The sequence below is a fragment of the Sturnus vulgaris genome, chromosome Z, assembly GCF_052056855.1.
Source record: "Sturnus vulgaris isolate bStuVul1 chromosome Z, bStuVul1.hap1, whole genome shotgun sequence".
NCBI classification, from domain to species: domain Eukaryota; kingdom Metazoa; phylum Chordata; class Aves; order Passeriformes; family Sturnidae; genus Sturnus; species Sturnus vulgaris.
This window is the reverse complement of record NC_142283.1, coordinates 18155403-18175024: the sequence shown is the minus strand read 5'-3', so window position 1 is coordinate 18175024 and position 19622 is coordinate 18155403. Positions and strand designations below refer to the sequence as shown.

General features: G+C 46.0%; 1 long non-coding RNA gene across 1 annotated transcript; it reads left to right on the top strand.

Annotated features, from left to right (window-relative positions):
• The first annotated feature begins 62 nt into the window (after nucleotides 1–62).
• Nucleotides 63–3882, top strand: LOC148219716 (uncharacterized). The gene is made up of 2 exons (XR_015799653.1): nucleotides 63–1005; nucleotides 3338–3882. It is a non-coding gene; the product is annotated as an uncharacterized LOC148219716 (long non-coding RNA).
• Nucleotides 3883–19622: the final 15740 nt, after the last annotated feature.

Here is a 19622-nt window from a genome sequence, read left to right as displayed (position 1 = left end):
GCATTGCTGAGGGGCGGCGGCGAGGGGCGAGCGCCGAGCCGCGCAGCCGCGGCCGGGAGGGGAGACTGCGTCCCTGCTGGCTGCCGGGGGAACCGGCAGCAGCAGCCGCGGAAGAAAGGAAAGCCCAGGCAGGCTTGAAAAGTGCTGTGTAACGATGAGCAGGAAGTGCTCGGCCTCCCCCCCCCGCGTGTCCCCGCGGAGCGGCTCTGTCTGATGCGGCGGTTTGCTCGTCTTACGAGAAAGGGAGCCGGTGTTGCCCGTAATGCGAGGCTGCTGCAAAGCTGAAAGGCGGGAATAAATCACGGGAATGTTTTTTTCCTTTTTTTCCCTTGTTGTTTTCCTTCTCAACACCAAAAGCACGGCGTGGCGCCGTTTCTCTGTGGGATGCGGGCCTTTCTGCAGCCCAGAAGGCTCAGCGACGCTAGCGGTTCCTGCCCAGGCCGAACACTGACCTAGCTCCCCTCATGGAGGGACTCAGCCAGAAAGACTCCTCACGGGAACAACTCAGCCTTCCCGTCCGAGGGGACTCTGTGGTGGAACCTTGAGTTCCAATCTGTCTTGTTTATTTCTGTGTGTTTTGGAGACATCCTTTGTTTCACCACATGCTGCACCACTGCCCACCCCACAGTGCAAAACAGGTCTGCCACAGCCCTCCTCTCCTCCTGCGGGCTGGTGGGATTTAATGTTGGGCTCTGAAGGTTGCTGACTTTCAGCTCCCAGTGCATGGGACACAGGAAAGTTTAGGTTTTGGGATATTGGTACCAGGTGTACCACGAATGGGCTCTTTCTGCAGGTTTTAGCAGCTGGGTTACCAGCATGTGAAAGGTTTGCTCTGGGACACAGCTGAGCAGAGGATGGGAAGACTTAATGCAGGTCCCGGATAAAAAATACACTTCTTCCTTAAAAAGAAAAAGAAAACAAAAAACAGTTTGGCTTGGATACAGGTACCAACCCATCCCAACAGGATGTGCCCTCATATGTTGTTTTGCTTGTGGTGAAAACTGAGTAAGTAATTTTTTATTTTGGAAGTTTATTAATTGTGTGGCATACTACAGCAGCAGAACGAGTAAGCTCTCTTCTGGCCCTGTGGTTGCATCCCCTTTGCTCAACTTTAGTTGCACCACAGCAGGCCACCTTCTGTCTAGCTCTTTCCAGACCTGATAGGTTTTGTCTGCTTGAAACACTTCGGATGCTACTCTCCCTGCTTCTTCCCCTGTCTGTTAAATGCTATAAGCATCCCCTTTTTTTCCTTTGGTAGCATCACTAGAGGAGCCAGGATGCCTGTGGGTGAGAAGCAGCACTGTGAAGGCTTGGTGGTTTCTGTTGGCTTTCATATTTTCTTCCAGTTTCCTCCAGCTGGTCCCTGCTGCCTTTGTGTCTGTGTGCCCTGACAGACACAGCTGGTACGTCTGCCCTGTGCTGCTTTGGGGAGGTGCAGCTGCTGCTACTGGCTCAAGAGAAAGCGGGAATTCCTCATCAGCCAAGGCACCTTGCTTTACAGCCTGCTGCCTGGCAGGATAAAATAAGAATCCCAGACGACCTTCAGAGTCCAACTCCTGAATGCCCCACCTCAGCCAAGCATAATGTGACTCTTGCAGAAGCCTGTGCAAGCAAAGGCAGGAAGCTGCCCACCCAGATAATAAATTCTTAGAAACCAACAGCTTCCTATAGGCAAGTGTGGGTGGGAAAATCCCTGCTAAACTAGAAGGAGGGACAGGTGTGTCCCTCCTCAGGTGCCATATGTGGCCACTTGCCTCCTACTGTCAAGTATGGGCTTAGGCATACTGCAGTTTGAAGTCCAAAATATTGCTATAGGATTGTTGTATGGATGCCTAAAATAACTGGACTGCAATATATTTTATGTGATCTGTGTTTGATTCTGTAGGCTGTAGTAATTACTATCTTGACAGCACATAATAAAAATGATACAGAAGAATGTGTGTCCTCTAAATGGGGAAGAAAATCTACACACCCAGAAAACACACCCTGTTTTATTTCTTTTTCTTTCTTTTTTTTTTTTTAATTTAGCTGTGGGATGTCTCGTTGTTTACCTTAACAATTCTGTAGCTGTCCCATGCACACAGTCATTCAACCATAGGCCTCAGCTTCTCAGGTGCCCTCACTCCCACCCACCTTCTTCACAACCACAAATGCAACATACTTCTCTCCCCCAGGCTGCCGGAGAGTGGATGTTAAAAATATTCAAGTTGACTGTGGAGAAGTTGAAAATCATGTGAATTTCATGCTTCATCAGACTGCTATATGATGTGTCATACCTAGGAGCCACTGGATAGGATGGTGGGCAAGAGATGGCTCTTGGCAAATGTGGAGTGGCACTGGACCAGGAAGCACTTAAAGACACTCAGAAAGATGTGTTTGCTTGCTTCTGAAAGTCAGAAAATGTGGCCTGAGGAAGGACAGAGTGGAAAGGCAATGTAGGCTTCAAAAATCAGTCCCTAGATAGTTTCTTTTGCAAAAGGTCTGGAGACACAGACAAATGCCTGAGCCGCCCGTGCACTATAAGTAAGTATATATTGGCCACACTCCTTGGATGTGTGGAAAGAGTGGGAGAGGAAGTCAGCAGGTCTAAATTTAGTTGCCCTCAAGAGAATTAATCAGTACCACTTAGGTGTAGGCCAGTAAAAAGGACTGTATCTTTGGAGAGTTCATGCTATGCCATGATCCTCACAAACATCCAGGTGGGAATTCAGTTTGGCTTGGAAGGCATTATTTTATTATTATTTTTTGGACTTTATTTGTGCTGATTTCCATCATCTGTTAGGTGACAGCAACATGTGCCAGCAGTAGGGAAGAGCTTCACCCAGAGCTGGAGTTGAACTCAGGATGTGCTCAGGGTCAGAGCTGCAGTATGGGAGACTGAGCAAATTACAGTTTCAATTCTTTCTGAGCTGCTGGGAGAGGTGGGAAGCAGGGTAGGAAAGATGGGCAGCAGTAATCCCTGACAGAATGAACAGTGAGGCAGGTTGTGAATCATGGTGTCCATCTGAATGAATGAACCAGAGCTGTGACACATGGTCCTGGTGTGATGCCCCCCAGCTCCATGTGGCTTTCCAGATTTGTTTACCTGTCTGTAGTTTAAAGGCTTTGGAGCCATGAATCTGCTTTCTAGGGCTTGCTTTGTCTTTTCTTCTTTGTGTGATAGCGCATGTTGGTGGATGGAGGAAGTGCCATGGAGTCGCCCAAGGTAGGCTGGAGGTCTGCAGCTGGACATCCTGAATGTGGTGTTACACAGCATTAACCAAAAAAAAAAAAAAAAGCTCTTGGCAGGCTTTGGGCTGCAACACACAATAGTCACTCATGTTCCGTTTCCTCGTAGGCATGCATGGAGAGTGAGAAAACATGAAAATAAGAGGGGAAAAAGAAGAGGAAGAACAAAGGAAATGGAAAAGGAAAAAAGGAGCAGGAAACCAGATCCAGCAGCTTGTGCTAACTTCTTTCAAGCTCTCCAAGCTCCCATGAGCATATCTAAGACAAACTTCTCTCTCCTAAAACCACTGTTAGGTCTCCTGACCACTCAAATGTGTCATTTAGTGAAAGGCACAGCTACAAGGATAACATTACTACAGCCATGGCACAGATGGTCAGTCATGTCCAACATTAAGAAATGGTGCATCCAATTGCAGAAATGAGGAAGCTTCTAGAGGCAGAAACTCCAGCCATAGCAGTATCAGATTTCACCATAGGAAGACAGGTTATTTGCTGGTGTCTTACAATGGAAATTAAGAGTGTAACACCTGGCCCTGACACTGCAACAGAGCAGCAACCTGTAATTGTACTTTCCCTTTCCTTCCAGCCTGCCCTTCTGGAAGATTTTGCTTTTGTAACTGACCTATTAAAGGTGCAATAAATGTTTAATAATTGGATAGGTGTGCTTGGTGTTGTGCCACCATAAGTCACAGAGGAAACATGCTTCTTTCTCTCTCCCAGGCTGATGTACTACAGATGTAATTGCCCAGAGTCTTTTGAATGCTTGATGTAGCATGTCTGGTTAAAAATGAAGGGAGAAATAGAGTAAAATATGAGGTGGGGGGAAAAAAAAGGGGAATAAAGATCTTGGCCAGAGTTCATGCTTCCTTACCATGGAGGGATGTTGGTCAACAAAACACTTGTGGGAATCAAAAAACCATCCATTTTACTTCCCTCACACTAATTTTTGCTTTAGTGTTAGTAAGTTCTTTGGAGAAAAGAATTTCAAAGCAGATGAAGATGCTTTTGGGACTTGAATTAGAAGGAACCAGTTTTTCTTTTTAAAAGAAAGCTTCTGTGAGCTCACCTGGGTTTATGGCATGTTCCATAAAGGTGTCCAGAAAGGAAGGTACACTCACATGAGGTCAACAAACATGGGAATGCTCGTCTGTACTCTCTGGTATTGAGGTGCTTCAAGCTCATGTCAAGACAAACCCATGTTGTGTATTTGCCTTAAGTTTCTCAAACTCAGTCACCTCCTCCATGATCACCGCCTCTGCTCTTCCTGGGGTAGCAGAGCAGGCTGGAGCAAGCAGACCTGCATTTTTCCCATGAGACACGTTGTGTCTATTTTTTTGTAGAGAGCTGCATCTTTTTTTAGGGATACCTTCGTTTTCCTAGGGAATGCTGCTGCATCTGTCTGTGCAAAACATCCCCTGCTGCTACTCAGGAGCAACACTCTGGGGATCAGGACAGTATTACAAGGCTCTTGACCTTCACGACAACAGTGGACAAAGAGGAAAAGAGAATTTCAAGGCTGTACCAAAGCATGAAGCTGAAATTTAGCACTTTGTGATTGCTATGCTTGTGCTGGGTATCTGCAGAGAGACCAAGGTATGGGAGACCAAGAGACTCCTGGAGAGGATATATTTTTGCTTTTTTGGGACATGTGCATTTTCACAATTTTTTGTTTGGGGGACAGTATCTGCTGATTAGGCCTGATCATAGGCAAACACTGGTGTTTCAGGATATGTGGAGATGCACATGTGGAGGTGTCTTTGAGGAAGCAGGTCATGCAGAGTAAACATGTATGTAGTGTCTATGTAGAGGACAAAATGGTTAGTGTGTGTTTTGCTTCCAGGTGTGGCAGGTTGACCTTGGCTGGCCACCAAAGCCACTCTATCACTCCCCCTTCTGAACTGCACAGGGGAGAGAAATTATAACAAAAGTCTTGTGGTTTAAGGACAGACTGCTGTTACTGTCATAGGCAAAATAGCCTCAGCTTGGAAAAATAAGTGTATTGCCAGTTAAAATCACAAATAAGATAATGAGAAATAGGAACAAACCTTAAGACACCTTTCCCCACCACTCCCTCCTTTCTGGCACAACTTCACTGCTGATTTTCTTTACCTCCTAGCCCCTAGTGGCACTGAAGGATGGGGGATGGGGGCTGCAGTCAGTTCCTCACACATTATCTCTGGCACTCCTTCCTCACAGTGGAATGCCTCCCATGGAGACAGTCCTCCAGGAGTTTCTTCATTATGGGTTCTTCCCAAGGGCAGCAACTCTTCATGAACTTCTCCAGTGTTGGTCCCTTGCCTGGGGTGCCATCCACCAGGCACAGACTGCTCCAGCCAGGGTCCCCTGGGGGATCAGAAGTCCTGCCAGCAAACCTGTGCCAGTACAGTCTGCTTTCTCCATGGGTCCACAGGTTCTACCAGAAGCCTGTTCCAGAATAAGCTTCTCATGGGGTCTCAGCCTCCGTGGGACATCCCCTTGCTCTGGGCATGAAATCCTCCACAGACCGCAGGTCCCGTAGGTCCTGCTTTACTGTGAACTCTCATGGGCTGCAGCAGCAAGGACTGCCACATTGTGGTCTTCACCAAAGACCGCAGAGGAATCTCTGCTCTGATGCCTGGATCACCTCCTTTCCCTTCTCCTTCACTGACCTCAGTGTCTTCTTAAATCTCCTACCCCAGACATGCTAGCACCTTTGCTAATTTGGCCAGTGTATGTCTACCTTGGAGGTGGTTGGCATTGGCTCCATTGGACAGGGGGGCAGCCTCTAGCAGTTTCTCAAAGAAGCCACCCATGCAGGCCTGCGGTTACTAAAACTTTCACACATAATTCCCATTCATCAAGGATTTGGTCCAGTACTTTTCATTTAGAATTTATCTGAAATACAATTGTTCCTGGAAATGACTAATGTATATATTTCACCAGAGATGAGTCTGCTCATTGTTGTGTGGGCAGGACCCTTTTCTTCAGAGTTTTCCAGGAAATCAGCAGGGCTCAGCCAGTTTCCACTAGCACAATTTGCCAGCTGATCTTGGTTTTCTTCATCTTAAATGCAAGTTTCTGAATGAAATACACTGAGTTGGTCTGTTACCACTGAACTAACACTCACATTTGCATTAAAAGTATTGACATCACACAAGGGTGCTTTGTTATGTAATGTAGAGAAGTTGCGAGCTGTAATTGTCTTTAGCTACCTTCTCAAATCTTGTTCACAGACCGACAAATGTCCCTAGGCACCTGAGGTAGGCTCCTGTGGTCCTGAAGTGTTTATTCTGACTGCCACCATCCACGTGTCCTTGTATCAAGCCTGGCTCTGATCTCCCAATCGAATATGTAGGAGTCCAGTGCCTTTTGGCGCTGGCTGTGGCAGACCACACTGTGCTGCCTGCAAGAAGCAGTGTGTGAGAAGGGGTGTGGGAATAAGGTACAGCTCTTCATTTTTCTTTGCATTACATTCCAATTACAAACCAGTGCCAATGACAAACATTTTTTTGACTATCTGCTGCCCAAAGCACTTCTGCTTTATTTCTCTTTCTCTTTAAGCTTTACTCTCTTCCCTGTCTTGTTCTTTTCTTAAATCTTGACCTCTCCTAGTTTCTTTTTCTTCACACCATGCTCTGCATCTTTACTTCTGGAGGCAAAATACTACATTTCTGTGTAGTTCTGAATCTGTCTCACAAAACTCCGCATTCCTGCACTACCTGCAGGCTGAGGGACTCAGATGCGTAAGTCACACAGACTTTGACCTTCAGCACAGATGCATTTGTCAGGTTTGATTTAAAAACCATGATGTGGTTTTACACTGAGAATTGTTCATGGCCTTATTGGGAAGGTGTGGGGCTCATATGCCCCCTCTGTCCTGTTTTGTACACTCCCTGGACCACTGTAGATACAAATTTGGCACCAGGGTCCCAAAGTTAGTGCCTCTATGGTCCTCTTTGCTCCAAAAACTAGAGTGGATGTGGGGCATTGGGTCATCTTCACTGGCTTCAGAAGAACAAGTGTTACTCCTCTCAGGATTCCACACAGCTCTTACTTTCATGCTCCACTTGCAAATGTGAAGTAGGTGATCTGATGTCTGGAGACCTTGTAGCAGTGCAATAAAGAAGCTGTTAGCAGCATGAAGGAAGAACGGCCGAAAGAGAAAGGCAAACTAGCTTTGAGCCTGCATCCCAAGGTCTCTCAAGGCCTTCATGTCATATCCGTGGGACAGCATCACATCCCTGCCACAAGATGGACCTCAGAACACTAGAGCACTGCCTCAGCAGTGTTTTCTGTCCTTGCACCCATGGCTGTCCCTAGGTTGGGGGATTGACAAGTCTCTTAAAATACAGCTGTATGGCTGCCTCTTGTGGTGGGTCGGCCCTGGCTGGACACCAGGTGCTCCTCAAAGCTGCTCTGTCATTCTGCTTTTCAGCTGGGCAGAGGAGGGAATTCTTGTGGATTGAGATAAGTACAGGAAAAGATCACTCACTGATTACCATCATGGGCAAAACTTGGCTTGGAGGAGAAATCAATTGAATTTATTACCAACCAAATCAGGGTAGGGTAATAAGAAATAAAACTAAATACTAAAGAATCACCTTCCACCCCATCTCTCCCTTGTTCCTGGCCAATTTCTCTGTCTCATCTCCCAGAAATGCAGGGAGTTGGAGAAGACTGCAATCAGTTCATCACACATTGTCTCTGTTGCTCCTTCCTCTCCAGGGGGAGGACTCCTCACACTCTTCCCCTTCTCTGGACTGGATTTCTCCAAGGGCTGCAAGTAGATCTCTGCTTTGCTGTGGACTTTTGTGGGCTACAGGAGAATACCTTCTCCATGGTCTCACCCCAGGTCCCTGGAATATCTCTTCCTTATCCTTCGTCACCAGCTTTGGTGTCTGCAAAGTAGCCTCTCTCATATATTCTCACATATTGTCACTCCTCTCCCTGGCTCTCCTTTCCTACACAGTAACTTCTTCTCCTTCTGTTACTCCAGAGGAGCTACCTCCACTGCTGATGGGCTTGGCCTTGACCAATGGTGGTTCTATTTTGTAGCTGCATGGCATTGTCTCCATTGGACTTGGACATGGGGGAAGCTTCTAGAAGCTTTTCGTAGAAGCCACCCCTGTAGACTACCCCCTTCCCTTGTGTCTTGCAAACGCAGTGCATCCATGAACCATCTCTATCTCATTTTCTTCCCCAAAACCAACAGTGCTTCATCTCTTGTTGCTGGCTCAGGCCAGGGGATGGTTCTGTGTGGGTATGGAGTCAAGCTTAAAAAACATGTAATCTGTGATTTCATAGATGCTTGTTTAACAGAGCCATGATGCTCACTAGAGAGGTGTGCCCAAGTTTTCAGTTTCCATTGCACATACAATCGCGTTTCTGTGCCTAAACAAATAATGCTGAAGTGCCCATATTTGCACTGCAGAAGTTGTCCACCTGGCATTTTTCAAAGCAATTATATTTTTGGATGTGCAATAAGCAAGGATGAGTAGGAAGATGGTCACCACATCCTGGAAAAGCTTAGGATCCTTGAAGACATCTGTAATAAAGCATTTGAAAAACAGAGCTGAGATGACCTAGAGCAGACAGGAAGACACAAAACTACCTGGCTGTCTCGTGAGACATGTGCTCTTGTCCCTTCCACAAGCTTGGAGGTAGCTGTGATTCATGCAATGACAGCAAGGCTTGAGGAAGCACACAGCCAGAGCCCGAGGACAGAGAAGCCTCCCTTCTAGTCTCAGACTTACTCATCAGACATCTCAAGCCACTGTTACATCCGGGCAGAAGAGATGCTGTAAATGCATGCCACATCCATGCTGGTGGCAGGTGTCACCTGTTTCATAAGGATTTCACAGCTGTTTGGCCAACATATATGTGTGGTTTGTGGGTCTGTCCATATGATCAGGATAACCACTGATAGATGGTACCCAAGTATAAGACTGGCTACAGGTCACACGAGTGCCAGTGATGCATTTCAGGCATCTGTCAGCACCAGTGTTGGCTATTGGAGCCGAGGAGTACAAGGGAACCTTTTCCACCCAACAGCAGGCATGAGGAGAAGACCTGGCCTTGGCTTTTCTGTGTGCTACAGAGGAACAATGGATCCCATTCCACCCTCTCTACAGCCAGGCTGAACCTTAGCCTCCAACCAGAAGAGGTTTTCAAGTTACTTGGCTATGCCACACTCAGACCATGGCCCTCCCAGTGAAGCTGTGGTCATATGCCTAGTGAGAGGCAGCGGAATGTGTGGATCTTCCTTTCATTTTCTGCTCTGCTGGAAAGGTGAATGCTGCTGCAGCCAGTGCTGTCATACCAACTCCCTGAACTGCTGCAGGGCAAAGGATATGACAGTGATTAATGATGCAGGATGGCATAGCTGCTGCTTTTCCTTCCTGTGCTGGACATTTAATTCCTCCTCAGAGCACTGTCATGTTCTACAGGATCCTTGAGACAGCCCACTTCCAGAAACCTCCAAAGGAAAAAAACCAAAACAGTGTTTTGGAGAGCTGAGAGGCAAACTTGCACATCTGTATGCATCACATGATTTTCAAAGATAGTTAATGTTTACCACCTTTCTGGTTAATTAACAGGAACCAAATAATTCTGCTTTATTGCCATGCAATTTCCTCTCATGGCAACTCCAGAATGAGTTACGAGACATTTCTGAGAAGTGTGATACTCATTAACAGCCTTTGGGCACCCCTGGCCTCATGAGAGATGCTTCTGCATAGTGCACTACTGCTGCCTGCCACCAGAGACAAGTGGGCTGGGTGCTGTCCCTGGGTGCAGGTGCCCTGCTGCAACATAGACATCAATTTCTTCCCTGACTACCCCTTGTTTGGGGTCTGTGCATGGTGTTGGAGAGGTGGGGGTTTCTGCAGGGGGGCACCTGGATAGTCCACATGGGCTGGTGGGCTTCTTCTTGGCCATCTGCTTTCTGATAAACCCTGGCTTTTCCTACCAGTGTTGTAGCACTGCACCAGGCAAGCACCAGTGGGTGGGGATAGATGAGGCATCCTCTCCTCCAGATGGAATCCCCTGACTGTGGTCTGGGGAAAATCCTGTCTCAATCAGAAGTTTTTTTAAAATTTGGAGATTTTCTTGAGATTTTACCCAAATTTGAGATGTAAACTTGAACCATGATGTGGAGCTCAGCAGGGCCCTTCCCTTGAGGTTGTGTTGCACAGCTACGTCTGTGCCAGATAAGCCCTTTCAGTTCTTAGTTTACTCTTTAGCATCATATTTACGTATTTTCCTTCTAAAGCAATCACAGCCCTAGCTTTTTTTCCCGGCAGCTACAAAGCACAGAAGCTTAGCAATTGGAAACTTAGCAACTTACAGACAAAAAACAATTAATATGGAGTTCATTTTTGTTAAGAACTAAAAGAAAAGAGGCTGCAAGCAGGAAATAGCGTATGCAGTGTAAAGAAATAAATTAAATTTTGAGCGTGTGTGTGGTCCCAAGCTTTAATTTCAATAGTTGCAATAGAAGCTACAATAACAGTGTCCAGACGCAGAGCTGGTCTAGACAGGCCAATTAATGTTTCAGAGTCCTCTGAGCCCTTAACAAGATTAAGGGCTCCCTTGACTCATTTCTCCTTTCAGCATTGGAATAAAGGCCCAGATTTTGTCAACAGACTCATACAGAAAGCATGCTGTCATTGCAACATACTGGTTTGGTTTTGGGGGAGGGTTGTATGCAAAAAGAAACTGGTCCAGTGAGAAGCCTGGACCCATTCCCGGGTGCTGTTACTTGAAAGCTTTGCTCTTGATCTGCTGAAAATAAAGTCATACAAGAGAGAGGAACCAGGATTCTACAGCCTTGTAGCTCTCTGGGAGCCAGCTTGCATCATGAGCTTTGGTACACTGGTTTTAGGTTGCAATTCAGCAAACACTTGAAACTGCTGAGTCACTGCAAACAGAAAGCCAGAGTTTGGCTGCTGGGTTTTGGTCTGGGCCCAGCCTAGGCTTGCTTCTCTTAAGAGCGAGGCCAGCGGCTGGCTGGTTGAGGGAAGTCAAAGGAAGTTTGTTAGGGCAGGTGAAATGCAGAGGACCAGACAGTGAGGGCACTCAGGGCTGGGCAGTGACTGACAGCTGCAATGCCTGGGAGTTATCTCCAGCCTTTGTCTTGGGACCACACCCACCCACTCAATGGCGGTTGACACCAATCACCCATTGTTTCTTGACTCCAAACAAAGATTGTGTTTCCAAGTGGACCTCTGTCTTAATTTACATTGTCTGGTCACTGGCTTTTTGGGTGGTTTTGGTCAGAACAGAAGGAAAGGCTTCTGAACTGCATGTAGGCTGCCTTTTTTATGTGTATCTCCTTTATTGTAGCTGGCTCACACTGCTTTTGTCTCCCATTGTCATGGTTTGACACTGGCCAGATGCCAGGTACCCATGAGAGTTATTCACTCACCCTCTCTTGCTGCAGTTTGGCAGAGGAGAGGGAAAAAGATTAACGAAGGGCTCATGAATTGAGATAAGGATTGGGAGAAAAAACACTCTAAGGGCAAAACAGGCTCAAATTTAAGGGTATAAAGTAAATTTATTATTAACAAAGTCAGAGGAGGATAATGAGAAGTAAATATAAGCCTTTAAAAGACCTTGTTTCCCCCCAGCCTCTCCCTCCTTCCCAGCAACAGTGCAGGAAGACAGGGCACAGGGGTTTTGGTCAGTTTGTCACTCGAGATCATTTTCTGTTTGCTCAGGGACAGGAACCTTTTCTCTGCTATGCTGTGGGGTCCCTCCCACAGTCAAACAGTCTTCCCAAAACTGTTGTGGCGTGGGTCACTGGTCCACAGGGTGCAGTGTGTTAAGGACAGGCTGCTCTAGTTTGGAAGCCAGGGCTCTCTCTGTCTCTGGGAGGGAGCAGGGGCACTCTTTCTCTATTCAGGTCTCCCTCCCATTAGACCACACCTTTCTCTGGCATCCACCTGCTCCAGCGAGAGCACTTTGCCCTCGGCATGCCGTGGATCTCTGCACCTCCCATGGACTTCATGCATTACAGGGTGACTGCTTATTTTGTCATAGTCCTCACCACAGAGGCCTGCAGAGGAATCTCGGCTCCAATGCTTGGAGCACCTCCTCCCCTCTTCCTTTCCCACTGACCTTGGTGTCCCCATGTTGTTTTCCCTCACATGTCCTCCCTTCCTCCTCCTCTCTGACTAGCAGAAAAACTGCTGTTTGTAGGTACCATTGCCAACAAGTTCCACTAATTCAAGATTCTTGCAGGATCCCAGGGTGCTGAGAGGTTGATTTCATCTCTGTTCCACATGGAGGAATTGCTCATTGTGTTTCTGTTGCTGGCCAGGTGGCCCCGTGGCACGTGGGCAGTGGTGGCACCGCGGTGCTGGCCCAATTTAGTGCCTCTCTTTATGTGGGGTGTTGGGAAGGGGCAGCCACTGCCCCTGTCCCTGCCCTCTTCGCCTGCAGCACGGTTGGCCAGGGGCAGCCAAGCTGGAAAGGCTCGTGTGGGCCACTCTGGGATGGTGGTGGCCATGGTGGCACATCACCACGTGCCATGCTGGCCATGGCCCCTGCTGGCAGCGCTTCACTACCTCTGGAAAAAAACTGCACCTGTGCTGTTTTGATTTCCTTAAATATGTCATCACAGAGGCATTTCCATCCTCTCTAAATGGGCCAGCACATGTCCATCTTCAGAGCCATCAGAGATTGGCTCTGTCAGACATGGTGGAAGCTTCCAGCAGCTTCTCACAGAAGCCACTTCTGTGGCACCATCTGCTACCAAAAACCAGGCTGTGCCAAGCTAACACACCCATATAGCTAATATACATTAGCTTGGACATCTCTCTTGAGAAGCACTGGGCATCTCTCTAACACTTTCTCAAGGCTCTAATTTCTGCAGCCTCCATATACTATACAGCCATTCAGGAGCCTGTAAAAACAACCCAGCCCTTATTATTTTTTTTAAATTATTTTTTAGCACAGATTAAATCCCTTTGTAACATAGATTAAACTTAAAACACTAGTAATGCCTTAAGACGATAGATCAAGCCTTCAGTAGGCAAATGGTATTTGTTGGGATGCACTCTCATTGAAAGGTGCCTAAGAAAATGCCTAATCTGATGCCTTTGTCTATTTGGTCCTGAAATTAAACACTAACCAGCCTTGGAGCAGTACATCCCAAGACTGTGCATGAAACTGGGTGTATGTGGTAGTGCACATCCCCCACTTACATCCCTGCCTTGACTACTCTATGATCAAGGAATTCTTGTTAGCCTTGGCTGTGATTAATGGGCACTTTATTTACCCTTGAGTTAATCAAATGAATCTTCTGTTCCCAAGTACCTCTGTTGTCTAATGAACTGCAATTTTCTAATGAATAGCCTTAAAACCTTATTTATGTCTAAACACCAGCCCCAGTGTATCAATATTTTTGTTATTGGACTTTTTCTGAGGAAAATCTGAGTTAAAATTCCCTGATTGTGACCAGAATGACTAAAGCAAATCATCTAACAACTGTATGAACAGTGGTTCTTGAGTGAAGCACTTTGAGGTCTCCTGGACCACAGAGGGCTGTAAGCAACATCTCTATCTGCATTGGGTTTGTGTGGCAAGGTTCTGGTGGCAGGAGGGCTATGGGCTTGACTTCTCTGACAATCTGATGTAAGCTTCCCCCATGTCCAACACAAGCAATGTCAGCTGACTCCAAGATGGACCTGCCACTGGCCAAGGCCAAGCCCTTCAGTGACATGGTAGTGCCTCTATAATATGATATTTAAAAAGAAAAAAAAGTTATTGCATAGGAACAATTGTATCCAAAGAAGAGTAGAGTGAGAATATGTAAGAGGAACAACTCTGCAGACACCAAGATAGGTGGAGAAGGAGAGGCAGGAGGTGCTCCAGGAACCAGAACTGAGGTTCCCCTTCATCCTATGGCGCAGATCATGGTGAGGCAGGATGTTCCCTTGCAGCCCATGGAGAGCCCCATGCTGGAAAAGGTGGATGCTGAAAAAACACCACAGGCGTGTGGTGGGAAGCCCACACTGAAGAAGGTTCCTGGCAGGGACCTGCAGACCCTTGGAGAGAGGAGCCAATGGTGGAGGAGGTTTGCTGGCAGGACTTGCAAATCCGTGAGGGAGCCACTGGTGAAGCAGTCCATGAAGATCTGCAGCCTATGGGAAGGTCTTACACTAGAGAAACTAACGGAGCACTGTCTCACATGGGAGGCATGCCACTGTGCAGCAGGGGAAGGGCTCCTCTCCCTGAGGAGGAAGCTGTGGCAGAACAGTAAGTGATCAACTGACCATTCCCTGTCTCCCCACAACAATGTGGGGAAGGACGTAGAGACTCAGGAATAAAGTTAAGTCTGAGAAGGAGGGAGGGGTGTGGGCAAGCTGTTTATAAGATTTTTTTTACTTCTGATTCTCCTACTCTGATTTTTATTAGTAATATATTCAGATAATTTCCCTAAGTCAAATCTGTTTCGCCTGTGGTGGTAACTGATGAGTAATCTCTTCCTGTCCTTTTCTTGACTGATGAAGCTTTCTCCCCTGTTCAGTTGAGGAGGGGAGTGATGGAGTGGCTTTGGTGGGCACCTGGTGTCCAGCCAAGGTCAGCTCACCACAGTCTCTGAGTGGGATGCCTCTTGGAGCTTACCAGCTCTCACATGTGAGACTCTGGGAACTGTGGCTAAAAGTTGCCCATGGGACTGGGCTGATATCCCTGCCTCCTTGAGGATCAGTCCTTTGCCCGTTGAGAAATGCAAGGGCATTTGACATATTTCACTGAACTTGAGGCGGATTTTTAAACAGAAACCTATAACTTTGCACATACTTCTATGTGTGTGCATATGTGAATTGATTTAGACACCTTACAGCTTATAGCAAGTGTAGCCTGAATGTTTCCATCTCAGTTCTACTGCTATGGTTACAATACACCCTATTGAATATTTTTTAAAGTATTAAATTATTAAGGGATGTTAAATCCTTAAGTTGTAAACTGTTCTGGGTTAAGTTTGGGCACAGTCACGCCTAGGCTTCATCAAGAGTTTAGAAAGAGAGGGGTTCTTCTTCTGAACCTTGTTACTCAACGAGAGGGTCTCCCTTTTACCCTTTTGTGCCCCCAGCCTCTGTATAAATAATTCTAAAGTGATTCTAATACAATTTTCCTTTGTGTGCTTTATCTAGGCAGTGAGTACTAGAGTGGACCTGCTGTTGAACTTCGCTGTGCTTTTACAAATTTATATTAAACCTGCTTTTGCTGATGGTGATTTGTTAAATGACCTAAACCATTCACTCATGACAGTGTAAACTTTGAGTTTCTAGTTCCCATTTCACTCAAAATGCACATGCCCTTTGTCCCCATGGCCTATCTATGTTTGGCCCTCAGGACTGAAATAGAAGCAAAAGAGCAATGTTTGAGTTGCCGGCAGTTTTCTCCCAAGAGAGCCAGGTTAAACCTGAAGAAGTTGAGGCTCCAGTTATTTATTGACACAGATAGAAATAAGTGGCCACTAAATACAGAGACCATGAAAGGTTGCTCTGAAGCATATTTTGGAGAAAACACACCATCTTCCTGCAGTTGAAGATGTGTTTGCTTTTTGTCATACAGAATCGCTTCCTCCTTCTCAGGAGGAGATATGCTTTTTCCTGCTTTCTTCTTTCTCATTTTTTTTCTAAGTATTTGTCACAATTAAGAGATTTGCTCATGATGAGAAGCATCCACCTCTTCAAATTGTATACCAAGGTGGAAATTTGAACAGTAATAAAAGATCAGGGTATTGAAATAAGAAATGTCCAGCTAATCCTTCATTATTTTCCTGGCAGATGGCCAGAAACCCTCTCCTATTTTTCGCAATAAAACATGATGTTTTATTTGTCTGTATTTGATTTGGATTTGCTCATCCCTCTTTATCAGCTGGCGTGGATCTGGTATCTTGAGTTGAAGAGGACTTTTTCCAGGAACTAAGAATCCTTACCAGAAACCAAAGGAAAAGGTATATTTTGTATTTGGCATGTTAATATCACCTCTTTAATTTCTCTATACTCTGTTAGCACTAAACAAAAGATGGGCAAAGATTGGCAAAAATATTAGAAATATACATAGGAACTCTCTTTCTTATGCATATCTCTACCGGAAAAGATCTCAAGTGAGTAGGACCTAATCTGATGTGACTTCCTTCCATCATGTGAAACTAGAACTGCATTAGATGCCCAGTATATATTTCCAACAAACCTGAATCCGTGGGTATTTTTGGATGTTTTTGGGGTTGTGTTGGACAGACATATTGCATTTAAGCTTAATACATTGAAGTTACTTAAGCATTTTTAAGTTGGCTAATTGGCAAATATGGATTCATATTCCAATGTACCTGAGGCTTTGGTTGTGCAAGAATCAAATCCAGGAGCAGTTTGATTCCTTTCTCATTTTATAGCAAAGCTTAGTTGCTGGAGTACAGATAAGAAACTTTAGGAAGAGGAAGTGCCTATTTCTTCATGCCTTACATCTTCTTTGTACCCAAGCTGCCAAATATTACATGCAACTATTAGTTTAAGTACTCGTCTGACCCTTGAAAGGGCAGCCTCTTGCAGTCAATGAGACTGCTTTACTTGGTTGAGCTGGTGGTGTTTTAAATTCTTGCAGTCTTGGCAGGGGGTCTTATTGGTTTGGATTTTGTGCTCAAGACATAGTGTGGACAATGGGACTGTATAAATAGAGGTGACTCAGTCTTTGTTTTACAGCCCTTAACCATTGCCAGACTGACTTCAAACTTAGAAAAAATTGTGTTGCTTATTCCTTTTGGAGTAGGTAGAATAAATGAACTTGCCATCTTGACAAGTAACAAGCCCAGCATTTTTCAGCACTCTGTTTGCAGCACAGAAACTTTACTATTTTACCTGATTATGCTGTCTTCAGTACATAGACTCATGGGCAGAGAAGAGCTGCAGAATGTCCTTGAATGTGGATACATTTGGACAGGCTGCTCTTCTGCAATTATACCACAGCACTTACAAACCAGCCACTCCTTTGAAGTGCATTTGCTTGAATTCCTCGAAGCAGAGAGATGAACCTTATTTCCTCTGGACAAGAGATATGATTGCAGCAGTTTATTGCTAAAGCAAGATACTGAGGCAAAGTGAGGAAGCTTCTTTAGATTTCCACTGTACTTGCTAAAGGCAGAGGATCCTTGCAGGTCTATGGCACTGCCCGTAAGGAGTTTTTTGTGAATGTTACACCTGAGTCAATACAAATGCTTGGCCTGCTTTTGGGTGGGAGAAGGATTACTGGTGAAGAAGAGAAGAATGCCAAGCAAACTATCTTGTACCAAATCTTCCCAAGCTTTGGGGAACTTCAGAATTTGCTCCTAAATCCAGATGCTGCATTCACCCTGCACTTCTGTTTATCTGATCTTGTAGCTCCAGAGATGGCATGACTTGAGCTGAGTGCTCAAGGGTTTGGGGTTTGTTTCAGGATCAGGGTGGCTGCCTGTGAGTGGGACCCACAGGGTGCTGAGGGCTGACCTGCACTGGGAGGCTTGCTCAGCTGGCACCATGAGCAATAACCCTGGTTGCCTCTGCCAGAATCAAGGACACTATTTTAGGGTCCCCCTGCTGCTGGGATTAACATTGCAGAATAGTGCTTTCTCTCTTTGTCCTCCAGAACAGAAAATGTCACTCCCTCCGCCTGGTCCCACCTTTTGTCTGTTGTTTACTGTGTAGTAGCAGGTCTCTGCCTGAATCTGAGGTAGCACCAGGACACAGTGCAGCACAGCACCCCAGCACCACAATGTGCTCCCAGGGGTCTGGGTTGTCCAGTTGGTGCCCTCCACCTCCAGCAAGGTGAGCAGGCCTCAAACTTCCCTTAGCTATTGGGGTGCTTGAAGAGCAACCTTCTTCTTCATGGGGATGTAGCAATAACAGCACAGCAATACTCAGGGACTGAGAGACAAAGATGAAGCAGTTTAGTCTGTTTCCTCTGGACAACCAATTTTAGGTAAGGTGACCTCTCTGGTATGTCATAGCACTGTGTTTCCTGGGTTGTCCCTCTTAAGAGGAGCCAGAGGTTATGTTTTGAAAATGTGCATCATCCCCCTTCCTCAAATTTTTGAACCCTTTTCACATTCTTTGAACCTTAAGCATGAGCAAAATTTGCAGCCAAACCACCCAGAAGGACTTGGTTCATATGAGATATTTCCACTCTAGGCATTGTTCTAATTGCTCTGCTGAAAGTCCAGTGCTATGCTTGGAAGCAGGGCTGGAAAATATCCATTAGTGACATTCTCAGCCTAACTGATGGTTGTTTTACTATTTTGTAGCATTAGCTGTCTTTATTATATTGGTTATAAAGTCCCAAGAGCTGGGATTCTGATTCACTTTCATCCTAAGCAGCAAGAGCAGTGTCTGGCTAATGCCCTGAGAATGAGGAGTCAAGGGTCTCTGCTCTCTCAGAGCCCAAGGAGGTGCTCTGCTGGGTGCCTCCCCACTGCAATTAAGATGCCTGATCCTAAAGCACAAGCCAGCAGGTCATTCTGACCCAGAAACCTTTTTGTTCGCTGGGTAATGAGCACTCCCTGTGGAACAAAAAAGGATGCTAAAAGCCAGTGCAGCTTTTCAGCTAAAAATGGCTATCAAATTCACACTAGATGAACAAAAGATTAGTCTGGGACAAAGTGAATAGAACACAGTTAGTGGCACAGACATCGTCCTTCATCTGTCTCCCTTTCTACAATACACAAATCCACATCCCCTACCAGAGCAGTGCAGTTGCCACAGCCAGTGCTTTGCCTGTGATTGCTATCAAGGTGACAATGTCACCCGTGTACCTTTGAGGGGAAAAGGAGCCTCCTGGGCACTGGCTGAGAGCATGCAGGATGGCTCCCCAGCCTCTGCCTGCTCCCACTCCACCAACCCAAGAGTTTTGCTAGCATATACCTTGGCTCTTAGGGAACCTGCTGTATTTGTAGGCTGAGTTTGCTCTTACAAGAAGTAGCAGATTCCTAGGGAAATGCCTCAAATCTGAAAAAGGTGCCCCAGTAGAAAATCTTTTTTGCTATCTGGATTTTGCAAAATCTGCAATCTGTTGACCAAAATCTGAGGTGTCTGGCTTTGTTCATACACCATTTCTACACTAGCTCAGCTTTGTTCTCAGCGCCATGGCACTCCTCCTTTGTCAATGAGTGAGATCAGAAGGACAGCTTGTGTAAATCCACAGAAACAGTGTGCAGCACACACCCATCTACCAAGCAGTCTGTGTATTCCCAAGAGTTTCCTTGAACCTGGCAATCTTCAAACTACTGAGTATTTTCCGTATAAGTCATTCATATCAGCAGAGCTGAGATAGTCAAAGAACGTGATTTTATCAGATGACTCAGAAGTGGGAGTGTTTATTCTTCTCAAGCACCTTTACATCATCCTGACTCAGCAAACAGGTCCAGTTCAACATTT